Raw genomic sequence first — 13803 nt, 5'->3', positions numbered from 1 at the left:
ACTAGCTTGTTCAAATAAAGGTCAGCAATAGCAACCTACATATTGCTCTAAGTACAGGCTTTAGTTTGTTATATTTTAAATATCTCTGTTAGTGTAACACTCTGCTCAAACAGGCTTAAGAAACACACAATAAATCTGATCATTCCTTGACTAGACTGCTCCAACCTAGACACATACATCTATATTCCATTTCAGCAGACCACTATTTAACACTTGAACACAGTCCAAAAAGATAGTAGGAACTTTTCATTTTTACTTATCAATTTATAACAAACTCATACCCAAGCTTCCTATGCTGCCGTCTTGTCCCTTTCACATTGTGTGACTGGACAGTGAAAAGAGATGCAGCAGACTGATGCACTTATCTCTCTGTCCCTCTCCTATCAGCATGCTCCTTGAATTGCAGTACACCTGATTGGCTCCTTGTGCTGCTTCTTCCCTGCCCCCAAACTCTATTGTGCAAAAGGCTGATACCAAGTCAGATTCAGATAGTTACACTGTTTGCATGTTAACAAATACGTTTTTATGATGTATTCAAAATTACAGAGTTTTCTTAATGTGTGCCTATTATATCTGCCTAGAGTTCAGCTTTAGATTTCTACATTAAAGAGCTCATACAATGTTGGGCAGCATATTAGGCCTCTCTACGGTTAAGGATTGGTATCTGTTTTGTTATTCCTCTGGTCCAGACAGGAGGGTTGGGTAGACCAACTATACTTTTCTCATGTATGGACCCTACTTACTTAGACATTTATTTTGCTATTGCCATTTTTCTGTTAATCCTGAGCAGACATTTTATAATCTTCTAGCAATGTATTGTTATTATAATTAATAACATGTATTAAATGGTAATATGGAGCTTAGACTGATGAGAGTGAGATCATTAAAGCACTATAATTGTTTGAAACCAATCCCTATAAAGTTTTTCTGCTCATCACATGAACTTAAGTGTAATTACCAATGGGTTTTATAGAACTTTAGTCCTCTGTTGCCCTAAAATATGTCTACTCTTCCAGATGACATCGTACCACATCTGGCAAAAACCAGATGATTTTGTGAAACCCAGGTAAGGAATTCTGTGGCTTTCAATTATAAAGCTTGTGGAGAGAACATTGTAATGCCACACTCATTTAACGGTAATGATCTTTCATCATTCAGCTTAGGTTTTTCTGGAAATCCAGGTTTTCTCCTTTTAATCCTGCTGACAAGTGTTGGATGGGTCCTGCTATTAATAGACAACTTCTCATGTGCCCACCCTGTCATAACAAGCTGTTTGGGCACACCAGTGGATTCACCCAAGGTTTCAGGGAAGAGTTGCCAGGCTGGTGGGTAGGAGCTGTCAGTACTAATATAGTGAACTTGTGGACTGGGTGGAGAAGAGCTATGTCTGTGTTTACTAGCCAGCAACATTTGTGTCAGAATCCACTTGCTATTGCACATGCGCGGGGTCAGTTTTCCATACTACAGGTAAACGGGCACTTGCACACACGCGCTAAACGGTGCACAGGAAGTGATGCAGTTCCCTAATGGATCACACTATTTAAACCTGCCTGCCTGTCTCCAAGTTGCTGGATTGTCTTTCAGCTTCCCTGTGTTCCTGTGTTCTCAGTATCCTTGCTTGACTTCTGAACCGGATTGTTCTTACCCACTCTTGCTTGCTGCCTGCCTTCTGACCTGATTGTTTACCGGACTTCCCCTCTGCCTCATCCTTTGTACCTTGCTAACCGACTGGTGTGACCCCTGGCTTGTTTGACCTTGATCTTGGAATCTGCTGTGCTCCTGACCCAATGCCTAGACTCCAGCTTGCACGATGTGATCACCACTGGCACCTGTGCAACTCGCTGTCTACTCGGACTCTGTTCTCAACTCCAGAGTCCTTGGGACACAAGGTGCAAGGGAAGCCTCCTCCCAAATTCAGTCTCCAATCAGTTATGTGACAACTGGTATGGTTTGGGTCTGCAGCGATCACAGCTTTCAAGTCTTCATAAATGATGCAGCGGTCTGCTGGTGTTAGCAGGGACACTGGGGAAGCCTAGACTATAGAGAATATCAGGCTGATTTTTGAAGGTGACATTTGCTGAAATAAAGGGCTTCATTATTACAGCTTATTGTATAACTGGAGGGCAAAGGGTTGCCCAAAAAAGATCCCCTTCAGCACTGGTAAGAGGTAGTTAATCATATTCATTCTTTATAAAGAAAAATGAATATAAATCCACTCTCTCTTCTCTCCAAGTGATTCCACGGTGTTCTCGTGGTTGGGTCACATGAGGACACCTTATTTAGTATGACTGGTGGTTTGTTGGAGTCTACATCACTTTCCTTTTCTTCCTTTTTTTCTTCCTTTCTCTTTTCTTCCCTTTCTTTCCTTCTCTCTTCCTTGCTTTCCTTTCTTTCTCTCTGGAGAACCTCTTACTTACTTACTTAGTCCTAGAAAGTCTTAATATTAAACCTTCCACCCTCTTTTTTTCCTAATTTTTTTTCTATACATGAAGTCATGTCTCAATGCAGAGGCAGAGCTAGCTCCTTTTGTGCACGATCCCCCCCCCCAACAGGCGTGTGACATCACTGGACACCGCACACGTTTTTTAGTTTCCATTCATTTTACCCGAAATTAATTTTTTGTCTTTTGTACATGTCCAATTGTGTGTTGTTAAAAAAATGTTTTTATCACAGATATTTACCGATCCTCCAATCTCCAGCCTGAGCTGCTCAGCCATGCACAGGGGAGCAGCACAACCTCACAACCTGCAGCTGCGGGGGGGAAGGGAGCTGTCACTTCAGGATGGCCGAGCGGTGAGAAGAGAGAGCCGCCGGCTGTCAGATCCTGGCCAAGCGGCTCTCTCTCATCACCGAGTTGGCCATCCCGAGACTGCCTTGATTAGATGTGCTTCATGTTGCCTTCTATTATATATAGGCCTAACTGTGTTTTTTTCTGCTCAGCTACAGGTTACATAGTTACATGGTTGTTAAGGTTAAATAAAGACACAGTTCCATCTAGTTCAACCTATGTATGTATGTATGTATGTATGTATGTATGTATGTGCCACCTATAGTACCTATATCCCTGTATATTGCATTCACTGAGGAAAGCATCCAAACATTTCTTGAATGTGTATATACTCTCAGCGGATACCACTATCTAAAGAAGGGAGTTCCACAATGAAATTGCTCTAACATTGAAAAATCCCCTTCACAGTTTGAGATAAACCCTTTTTCTTCCATTTTCAGGTGATGGCCTCTTGTTTTCTTAAAGGAGAACTATGGGGTCAGTGTTTTTCCCCATAGTTCTCCTTGGGGTAACGGGAGGACACAAACTAGCGTCCTCCCGTCACCCTAAGCTCAGTATACCGCGAGCTACAGCTCGCGGTATACTGAGCTTAGGGTAACGGGAGATGCCGCACCTGGAGCGGATCCCGACTTAGATGACGGGATCCGCCCAGCTGTGTGAGTGACAGCTGGCTCTGCCTATCTAGAGGCATAGCCAGCTGTACCCGCCCCCTCCCCCGTCCGTTCCGCCAGTCAGCGCTGGCAGATCGGAGCGGGGAGAGGGGAATCCAGCCCCTCCCCCCTGTCACGGCAGAGAGCCGTGACAGGATCGAGAGGTGAGGGAACCCGGTATGTGTTCTCTCACCTCCCGATCTACTGAGCCGACCTGTGACAGTCTCATTGTCACAGGTCGGCTTAGAACTATGAGGTGAGTGGAAATCACTCATGTCATAGTTCTCCTTTAAGTGAACTTACAGTAAGTAGTTTATTACTGATTGTACAATCACCATTAAACAATTTGTACAGGGCATTCATATCCCCTCTTAATTTCCTCTTTTCCAAAGTAAACATGTGTAATTTGTGTAACCTTTCCTCATAGCTTTGGTCCCCCAGCCCCTTTATTCAATTTGATTGCCCTTCTCTGCACTCTCCCCAAGGATATCCGTTTGGTGGATCTTTGTCCAAAACTGAACCGTATACTCAAGATGAGGCTGAACCAGTGTTTTATATAGCGGTAGAATTATATACTTGTCTCTGGAGTAAATACCCATTTTTATGCATGATAGTAATCTGCTGGCCTTATTTGCTGCAGCCTGGTATTGCATGCTATTACTAAGTCTTCAGTCAACTAGGACCCCCAAATTTTTTTCTGCCTCCGATTTCCCCAGAGGAGCTCCCTCTAAAAAGTAGCTTGCATGTATATTTTTAACACCCAAATGCATAACTTTACATTTTACAATATTAAACCTCATCTGCCATGTAGTTGCCCACTCCCCCATTTTGTCAAGGTAATGCTGCTAGGTCTTGTGTCGAGCTTATCACCCTACAAATTTTTGCACCATCAACAAACACTAAAACGTGGCTATTAATACCAACCTCAATTTCGTTAATAAAAAAGCTAAACAGCATTCGTCCCTGGGGCACTCCACTTCCAACCCTAGACCATTTAAAAAATGAGTAGTTCATCGATACTGTCTGGGCACGTTCCTGTAGCCAATTCTCTATCTATGAAGACACTAGTTCATCAATTCCCATAGACCATAGTTTGTATATTAAGCATTTATGGTGTACTGTATTAAATGCTTCAGCAAAATCCAGATGCACTATGTCAACTGGCTTTTTTCCATTTCAATTGCAGCTCACCTCCTCATAGAAAGTAAATAGGTTAGTCTGACAAGAATGGTCTTCCATAAATCCATGCTGGCTGTCACTTACCTAGGCCTTCCTTGTCTAGTACACAAAATTCAGTTCTTTAAATAATTAGTATCTATAAACAGTGTTTATAGAATTCAGAACTAAGATACAAAGTTACTTTGAAGGGAGGTTGGAGAAAACGACTTCACATATATTCAATTAACTGACTAAATAAATACATGCATGATTCAAGCATAACATCCTGGAACTCATTTTTCCTTGTGCCAAGTTCACTCATGATCAGAATCTCTTTTAGTGTGGCTTTTGCACATAACACTTGTTTTACAACATCCTCATAAGCCAGCATTGTGGATACCATCTGGTACCCTCAAAACACACTATAACAGCTGCATGCCTGGAAAAAATGGAGTCACTATTTTCCTTTCTAGTCTGGCATGATACTGAGACTATGGTAATGGCATCAAAGGCTGGTCACGCATTGATAGCAAACAACCATGGATAGTGCCTTGGGGGACACAGTGCCACAGCAACGTAATGTCAATGGTTACCTTTTCGATCCTAAACTCATCTCTACTAAATTGAAGATTGCTTCTACTGATGTACTGCACATTCCTTTCTTAACTACAACAATGCATTCAAAATACAACTTGAAAAGAAAGGACAGGAGGTTTAATCCACCAACACTGATGTGTTACATGTGAGAACTATTCAAGGACCTCAAGGGCAAGTTCAAAATCTGGAGCAAATGGCGATGATTAAAGTGGAAATTATGTTAAAGCATTTTTGCAAACTCCCCCCTAGCACTGCCCAAGACTTATACTGAAAAAGAATGCAGAGATCAGACCAGACAATCTCTGTCTGCAGCTTCTAGCTGCTTAGTGTGATGGTTTAATTTACATCAGCTGCATCTGAGGCGGTTGAGCAGGGTACTGCGCCTACACTGCAATGTTTTATTAATTCCTATAGGCTGCCCATGTCCATAGTTACAAGGTTATGTGTTCTTATTTCGTTAAGTGTTTAGGACGACAAAAAGAGTTTTATAAAGTTCTATATGACGATTTCAGTTTGACTTGCAAGTAACTCTGTTACATGATTTTGAGGGGCCACTCACACTTCTCTGTTCCTGTGCATTGTGTTAACTGACGTTGTGTCGCGTGTTGATGTGCATTGTGTTAATGCAGCTTGTTAATTTTGAATGGGATGCCAAGTCACAGGAACAGACCACAAAACGGACATAAAGGATTTTTTCTGAGACAGTACTTCACAACAGACAGTACTACATTACTGTGCATTGCAACACAAGTATGTTGGAGCTGCGTTACTTTACTTTATTTGGGTGCCATACAAAATGAATGGCACCTTGTTTGTGAGGGTAAACAACTCACAAGTTGAGTTTTTCATACACAGAACTTTTTTCTTTATTACTACTAATTTTTTTCATAAAGCATAAGCATAAGACATTTATACAATTAAAGAGGCTCTCCCAGGCCCACTGTAAACTATTAGGAGTAAAGATGATCTAGAGGTGCCTGTACACTCCCCTGCCAGGCAGCAATCTTGTTTCCATAGAAATGCCCTGTTCATCTTGGTGCAAGTGCCCTGTAGCCTGAAGCAGTATAATAGGTTCTTGTCTACCTTCTAACCTGCAATGGGAAGTAATTCTTAACACAGAAGCCCATTGTAGCCAATCAGAATGCATTCTGCTGAAGTGAGATCAAAACAAGATATTTAGTTGATCCTGTCTCACAACTGACAATTTTCTACCGCCCCTTATACAAGCAACCCCAATTTTCCCTTTTTTTTTATATATGGACACTATCCTATTTATGATGTGGGGGAAATTTCTGCTTTCATGGATATTTGTCTGGAAGTGGAGCTTCACATTACAAGCATGGTGGTATTAAATTGATTGCTTGTTTCCCACAATCTAGACACAATGGGTCTGTTCCTTTGAATATGGGCTCTAATGATAAATCTGCAGAAGTTGTTTTACAAAGACTTGTAGAATCATACTGCAAATAGCCCTGACATTTTCCCTGGAAGATGTGAAGGAAAAATGACTTCCAACAGAGCTTCCACCTGGGATGGAACTCATTACAGGTTAATGTGAGGCTGAACACAGGGCAAATGGAAGCTCCTTCCTACTACAGGTTGATTCTATAAAAGCTGCAGGGAATTTAATTGGGTGGAAAATAGTTTAAGACAGTAAATACCATTACTTTAATTGAAGTTTTTATCATCCAAAATAATACTGTTTGCCCAGTAGTTATCAGCTTGGCACGACGTTTCTCTATGATATCCAGTAGAAAACCTTGATTCCAACCTGCAAATATTGGAAGGCAGGACATTTTGTGGAACTTTTAACTTTGAGATTCTGATCCCCTCCAAAACAAACAGGAACTCTGATTAAGTAGCTGATCGAGTACAGTGGCATTTTCTCTAATAGTGATATACGGTAAATGCTGGTTGTGCTAAACATACAGAGGAGAACTTACTAAGACTGGAGGAGACAGAATCTGGAGCAGTTGCACATGGCAACCAATCAGCTTCTTTCTTTCATTTTCAAAGCTTAACTGCACAAACTAAAGAGAGAAGCTGATTAGTTACTCTTGGCAACTCCTCCAGATTCTGTCTGCTCCAGTTTTGATAAATTCACCCCACAGTATTTACCTAACACAGATACCTCTTACAAATTAGTTTGCTATATATTTGATGGCATTGTTGTCCACTCTGAATTACCATGACCAGATACTGCTGGACAGACCTTTGTCACCTGAGAAAAAAAGGTCTGGAACTATTCTATTGATAAATGTAAAATTGCTCTTCTGTAAACTGTGTGTATAGCAAGTAGTAACTGATCCTGCCAAAAAGAGTGTGCTGAACAGAATTGTCTTACAAAATACAGATTCTTCTTGGAGTTTTGTGCCAGCTAGCATGACTTCTACCTCATCATGATCTTTTTAAAGAAAAAGTAAAACTAGACAGGTTTTAATGAGGTGAACTAAAAGGAATCAAAAGTACCTCCACAAAAACACCGTGAAGGACAGTAGAGCCTTTTTAAAACAGAAGGTATCTGCATGCATCACTTCCTTTACAAATAACATAAACTGGGCGTTATTTCTCATTTCAGGATAGTAGGCACTAGGCAGAGCCGTACAATTCATTCCTAGAAGTACAGTAATTCTCTAAAGAACTGTTGGAGCTACCCAACACCGACAAGGGCTGCTCTATCCTTTATCATCCAGAGTGGGATGCCTTAAATTTTATTCATACCCTACTAGATGTGTTGGACACACTCCCTACGAGCTTCAGGAAAATATATAGTTAACACATGAAAGCTATGGTACATGCCTACACAACTAGTACATGCCAACTGCCATCTGTCTTTGCTTCTTCCTAACCTGGAATCTCCCTATTGACATTCAGCTGGGTGTCTCTAGTGATGGAATGGCACGTCACTATCACTATGTTGCATGACTCAAAAGGAGATCAAAAGAGGCCAAACAGATTTTTGTGTAATATGATGCACAAAACTAAAGAAATGATAAAAACTAAAGATGAGTTAATGTAAAACTTCCACATAGAGATTTGCAACCTCCGCAATTTAGGTGTTTCAGCCAAACATAAATGAGCTGATATCTGGAGGAGAGAGATGTTTAAGGATTGCAGAGCAGTCCTTCCAGGATTACAGGCCTTTCAATATGTTGAACATATTGATGAGTTGGTACATAGATAGCAATTCCTGTAGACCATAGAACCAACAGGTAGGAGGTGGACGAGGAAGACAAAGGTACCCTTTGGGAATTTATGGTGCCCACTATTCTGGATGATGCTTACAATGACAGTACAGTACATTGGTATGTTGAAAGAAAGCATTTGTCTTTGTGATATTTAGTGTGGCATCTCTATTATCTTTTGCTTATAGTGGCTTCCAGATAGGTGGGTGGTGATCCAAGGCTTGTGCCCTCACCCCATCCCTCATTTGGTCTTGTGCGGCATCGGCTTCTGTCCCTCTTCATCTGGGGTGATCCTTTGTTCCGTTTTGGCTGCTGTGTCGGGTGTGCACTTGGCAGCTCCGCATTGGGGAGGTAAGGCTGGCAGGCATGCAATCATGATGTATATTTTCTTTAAAAATGTTGTATGTGGATACGTTATTTATGTTATCTTTTCTATTGACTAAACAGATTTCCTCCACTTCCTGATGAAATGCGTAACCTGCGAAATGCATAGATATACCATCCACTCTTCTGTTTCCAGATAAGGCAAACCATTTATATGAACTTGGACTGGTTCAACCTCTATTTATTGTATATGACAATTGTTTTGAATCATTGCTATCGATGAAAATGTTTTTGGATCTGGTTCATAGATTCATTATTTTACATCAGTTTTGGGTTATTTACACGCCTTAATCATGGAAATGAGTGGTTCTTGGAGGTATATTGCAAACATGATGTATTTATAAATTGTAATAATGGCTTTTTACGATTGTATTCAATAAATTAAACATTTTTAATTCATTTAATGATTGTGTTTTCTTGGACTTCCCCATCCCCACTAGTCTCTTCTCACTTTTTTGTTGAAAGAAAGCATTGTTATACATTGATTAATTGTTGTCAATTCTTGCGACAATGCTCATTCTTAGCTGTTTTCAATGAAAGATCTGTTTTAAATCATGCGTACTAGTGTTCCACGACTAAATGAAAACATATCTATGAAAAATAATTATATGGTCAATTGATATTAACTGATGCCACAACAAGTTATTTGTGGATACACAATTTAAAACAGCATTCATGGGCTGGGATGAGCACTGAAGACTTGTAAGACCACATATAAAGAGCGTATGTGCAGAATGTGAAAGCTGGATTGCACCTCACACTTTATCTGAAATGCAACAATGTTTTCAAAGAGGTTATGCCGACAACATATGTTCAGCTTGGCAGAGCTTGTTTCATTCTCCTCTTTCTAATTGGTGGAATTCAATTTATTGTGTCAGTAACACGTAAATTGGAGAACATCACATCCTTTTATAGATAGTTGTTTTATAATTAAAAATTATTTCCTTGAAATAAAAGTGTTTTCCAAGTCCCTCTTGGTTCCAAAATCCCAGAATTTTGGAGGGGCAGCTGCTATGAGCTCAGTTCCTATCGATATAGGCACAAATCATTTAGTAAATCACCTGTGTGTGGTCAGGCTTTTTGTATTCAAGGTAGCAGCATTGGTTTGGTTTGAAAGAAACTAATGTATGCATGTGGGAAGTGGAAAGAGAGGAGTGAGAGATAGGAGTTACTGTAGTTTAGCAGGCAAGGCAGACAATGCTGGTTGGGATTTCAGTGCAGAAAAGACTGTGTTGTCAACTCAAAACAGGAAGTATACTATATTTCTTCCAGCTCAATAGGTATTTTTCTGTACTTGCAGCATTTTAACAAGCAATTATTTGTAGAGAAAACAGTTAAAGTGTTATTAATTAAAAGTGCACCAATGTACATAAACATTAATCTCCACTTTCTTGTCTTGAATTTTCAGTGAGATACAGTGTTCTATGATAGTAATGTTTTTGCAGTCTGTTCTTCAGAGTAAAAATAATTCAGTGGATATTTTTGGAAGGACCCAATCATCCATCACCAAATCAATGTGGAGATATCACAGAACAATTACATCCTGTTCTGTGTTTGAGACATCTGGCATGGCATCACGCATCACAGACAAATAGTTTGATTCTTCCTTCCCTGATAGTGTGGTGTAAAGTGCATGTTTTCCATATATCTTCCGGCAGCTGTTCAGTTAGGCTAAGTGTTCTTGCAACAGAGGATCATAATGCTATATCAGCACCAGCACAGTGAGAAAACTTCCACTGTATCAGCCTCCAATTCTCTTAGAGTCTGATGCTTATGCCAAATACTTGATGCCAAAATAAGGTAACATCCAGTTGTCTTTCTAAAAAGTGTCTCCAGTTTTGCTATTTTCAGCTGCAGATCTCCAAATGGTTTACTGTGTAGTATAGGACCTATGACTGATGTTTGAAGATACTTATGTTACCTTACTGCTCTTTGCCTAATAGTGTCTGGATGGAGCTTTTGGTACTGAAAAACCAACTGACACAAATCGGTCTGGTCAATACAATACCTCTATATGTGTTACAATTGCTTTCAGGCAAATGCTGTATCATTTTATTACTTAGTCATGCTTGTCACTACATCATAAAACTCTATACCCCCGATTATTGCTAACAATTAGTAAACTACATAAAACAACAGAGAAAATCAAGTCACAAATGGCTGTGCTTAGAGTTCATTGGTTGTACAGCAATATTGATCGCAGTCATCCTAAAGCACACTTGTACGTCCTGTAATATATTACCATCCCCCTGAATGTAGCCCACCTGGGATAATACTTACCCTCTTCCTTAATACAACTATCTTTCCTCTGACATGGTCCCAGTTGGCTCCTCTTCATACTGTGGATGAGTGCTGTGGCCATAATTAATCCTATGGGTAAGCTGAACTCTGAGGGGCTGCTGGAGGCCACCACGAGTACAGCTTACTCATAGGGATTATTGGAGCTGCAACATGCAAGAGGAGCCAGACAGAACCTGACAGGGGAAAGATCATTGGATCGGGAAGGAAGGCAAGTATAATCCTCGGTGGACTGCCCCACGGGCATGGGGGAATTTATTAAAGGACAACTTTACTCCAGTAGGCAGTAGAGTTTTACTTTTTGCACTCTGTAATCTATCAGATTTGTTCAGACATGGGCGCACCTTCTCTTCCTCAATATTATAAGTCTGTGTAAGGACCCTTGATGAGGGGTGTGGCCAATACCCATCTTTGCCAGCACAAAGCACTAATGACTTCAGTTGAGTTTTAAACACAGAAACATTCAGGATTGACCCGCCTACTATCCTCCTACTGATCCTCTATTGAGTTCAATGTCCTTATTCTACACATCATACATGATCTACGGATCATACAATACTCAAATTAGGATACAGGAGTGCATTTTCTTACTTTATTATAGTTGCTGAATTTACTGGAAATTATTAGCAGGGGGTTCAAAACCTGAAATTGTTCTTTATCTGTTCTGCTCTGTGATTCATCAGTGTGATTCAGGGAAAATATAAATTACTCTAGCCATTATCAGTGAATTTTTTAAAGTCCACTATCATCTGTAACAGGATCTGTACTAGGACAACCGTTACCAGACTCTAAGTTATGCAAATTCGTTTGCACAGATTCTGCACAGATCTTCAACAATTGTGTTTAATAATTGGGTATACCAAAGGAGTGAGGACTGCTGTAGAACACTTTTTGTAACGTTCTTACAAGTTCCCAAATAAACTGAGCTCTCCAGCTGTATTTCATAATAGGCCTATTAGCGCAATGTCTAAATTAGTCTGAAGCATAATAGGCAGGTGTCAGAGCAAAACGTGTTAAGTCTGGCAGGGGTCAGGTACCATATGGTCAGAGATTTATGGGAAGTTTCTGTATTATAGATGTATCCAAAAACTATTTCACTGGTTAGATTTTTCTTTTCCATCCATCTCTGGGGGAAAGGTTCATATCAAGGGTAGACTTCCATTGCTAACCACTAAAAAGTCCATGGAACCTGGTGTTTAGTAGTTAGAGAAAAAATATAACTATTGGTCACTGATGACCAACTGGTGGTCTTCCTGGCTTGTACAATTTTCTTTGATTGTCAGTTCAGCAGAGGATCAAGAAAGGCTGTATAAAAAGTATTTTATTAGCGAGTTTTCTTTCCTCGCCAATTTCTTTTATGCTGTGAAAAGTTAAATGCCTTCCAATGCCAGCACTTTTTTTGTTTTTTTTTTTACGGTTTTTCTTTATAAAAGTTTTGTTTTGATTTTTTTTATATTTTGTGTTTGTCATGTGAACTTGTAAAGTGATAAAGTGATTGGACCATTACTACCCACATGCTTTTTAACCTGATTTTCTGGGATTTTAAAGTGAACCTGTGGCCAGGCTATGGATTTTCAAGTATTTACATATTCACAACGGACAGCAAATAAGCTTTAAAACAAGCCCTCACTGACCTCTGTAGCTGCAGGCCCTGTGCAGCAAATAATCATGAAAATTCACATGTTCTGTGCTTACACTACAAAATAGAAGGCTGGAAGCTGCTTAGGGTTATCAAGGTCACCTGAGCAGCTGAAAGAACACCTTGAAAAACTTCAGTGCTTCCACTGTAAACTCTGAGTATGAATTACCCTGCTTGGCCCGCAGCTACAGAAGTCAGTGAGGACATGCTTTACAGATCATTTAATGCTTGTTGTTTATACACAACAACTTGAATATCCAAAGCAATGTGAAAGCAATAGTAGATTACTCTAATGAATATTGTGACCCCTGGTGCCCCATAGGATATGCGGAAGGTATCAATCATAATTGTTACCCATTAGGAAACACTGCATTTCCATATTCCCTATGAAATATTTACAAACACTCCTTACTTAACTACCAAGTTCCGTTCCTACAACTAGGTCATTAAGCAATATGGTCACTAAGTGAGGAATAGATGAAATCCGCTCTAATGTATCATAGATTACTTATGTTTGCATACTGTAAATACTAATGTACAGTATAGAACTGAACCAACTGTGAGAACGAGCATGAGACTGAGTTAGGGCTATGCGAGATGAGCTTGATCAAATGTATCACCTTGTGAATCTGTTTGGAAAACCATGCTGTGTAGCTTTAGACTGATGTCACAAAGGCTACTTTGCTACTAGCAAAACATGGCCAGCAACAAAGTCACGTGGGAGAGCCTTCCACTTACCTCTCTGAAATCACTCCCTCATTGGTCCTTATTGCTGCCACATCTCCCTTGCTAGTGATGAGACAGTGAGGGAGTGACATTTCTCTGATCCCATTTGCAAGGGAGCAATTCCATACAGAATAATTGATATAATCTGTGCTTAGGTTATACCTAACCGAATATTAGTTGCAGTGTTTTTAGTATCCAGTGAAAAAACACTTTACTTACAGTACATACAAATATTACACCGCGCTCCAAATCTAACCCAAAATCCCCTAAAAAGCTCAAATATGCAAATATCCATGATACTAATAGTCTATCACATTCCAATCAATGTGCACAGTTAAAAGTGCTAAATTATTCCGATATAAATAAATAAAACATTAT

This window comes from Nanorana parkeri, unplaced genomic scaffold (assembly GCF_000935625.1).
Source record: "Nanorana parkeri isolate BGI_ZX_2015 unplaced genomic scaffold, ASM93562v1 scaffold509, whole genome shotgun sequence".
Taxonomy (NCBI): domain Eukaryota; kingdom Metazoa; phylum Chordata; class Amphibia; order Anura; family Dicroglossidae; genus Nanorana; species Nanorana parkeri.
This window is presented reverse-complemented; position numbering follows the sequence as displayed.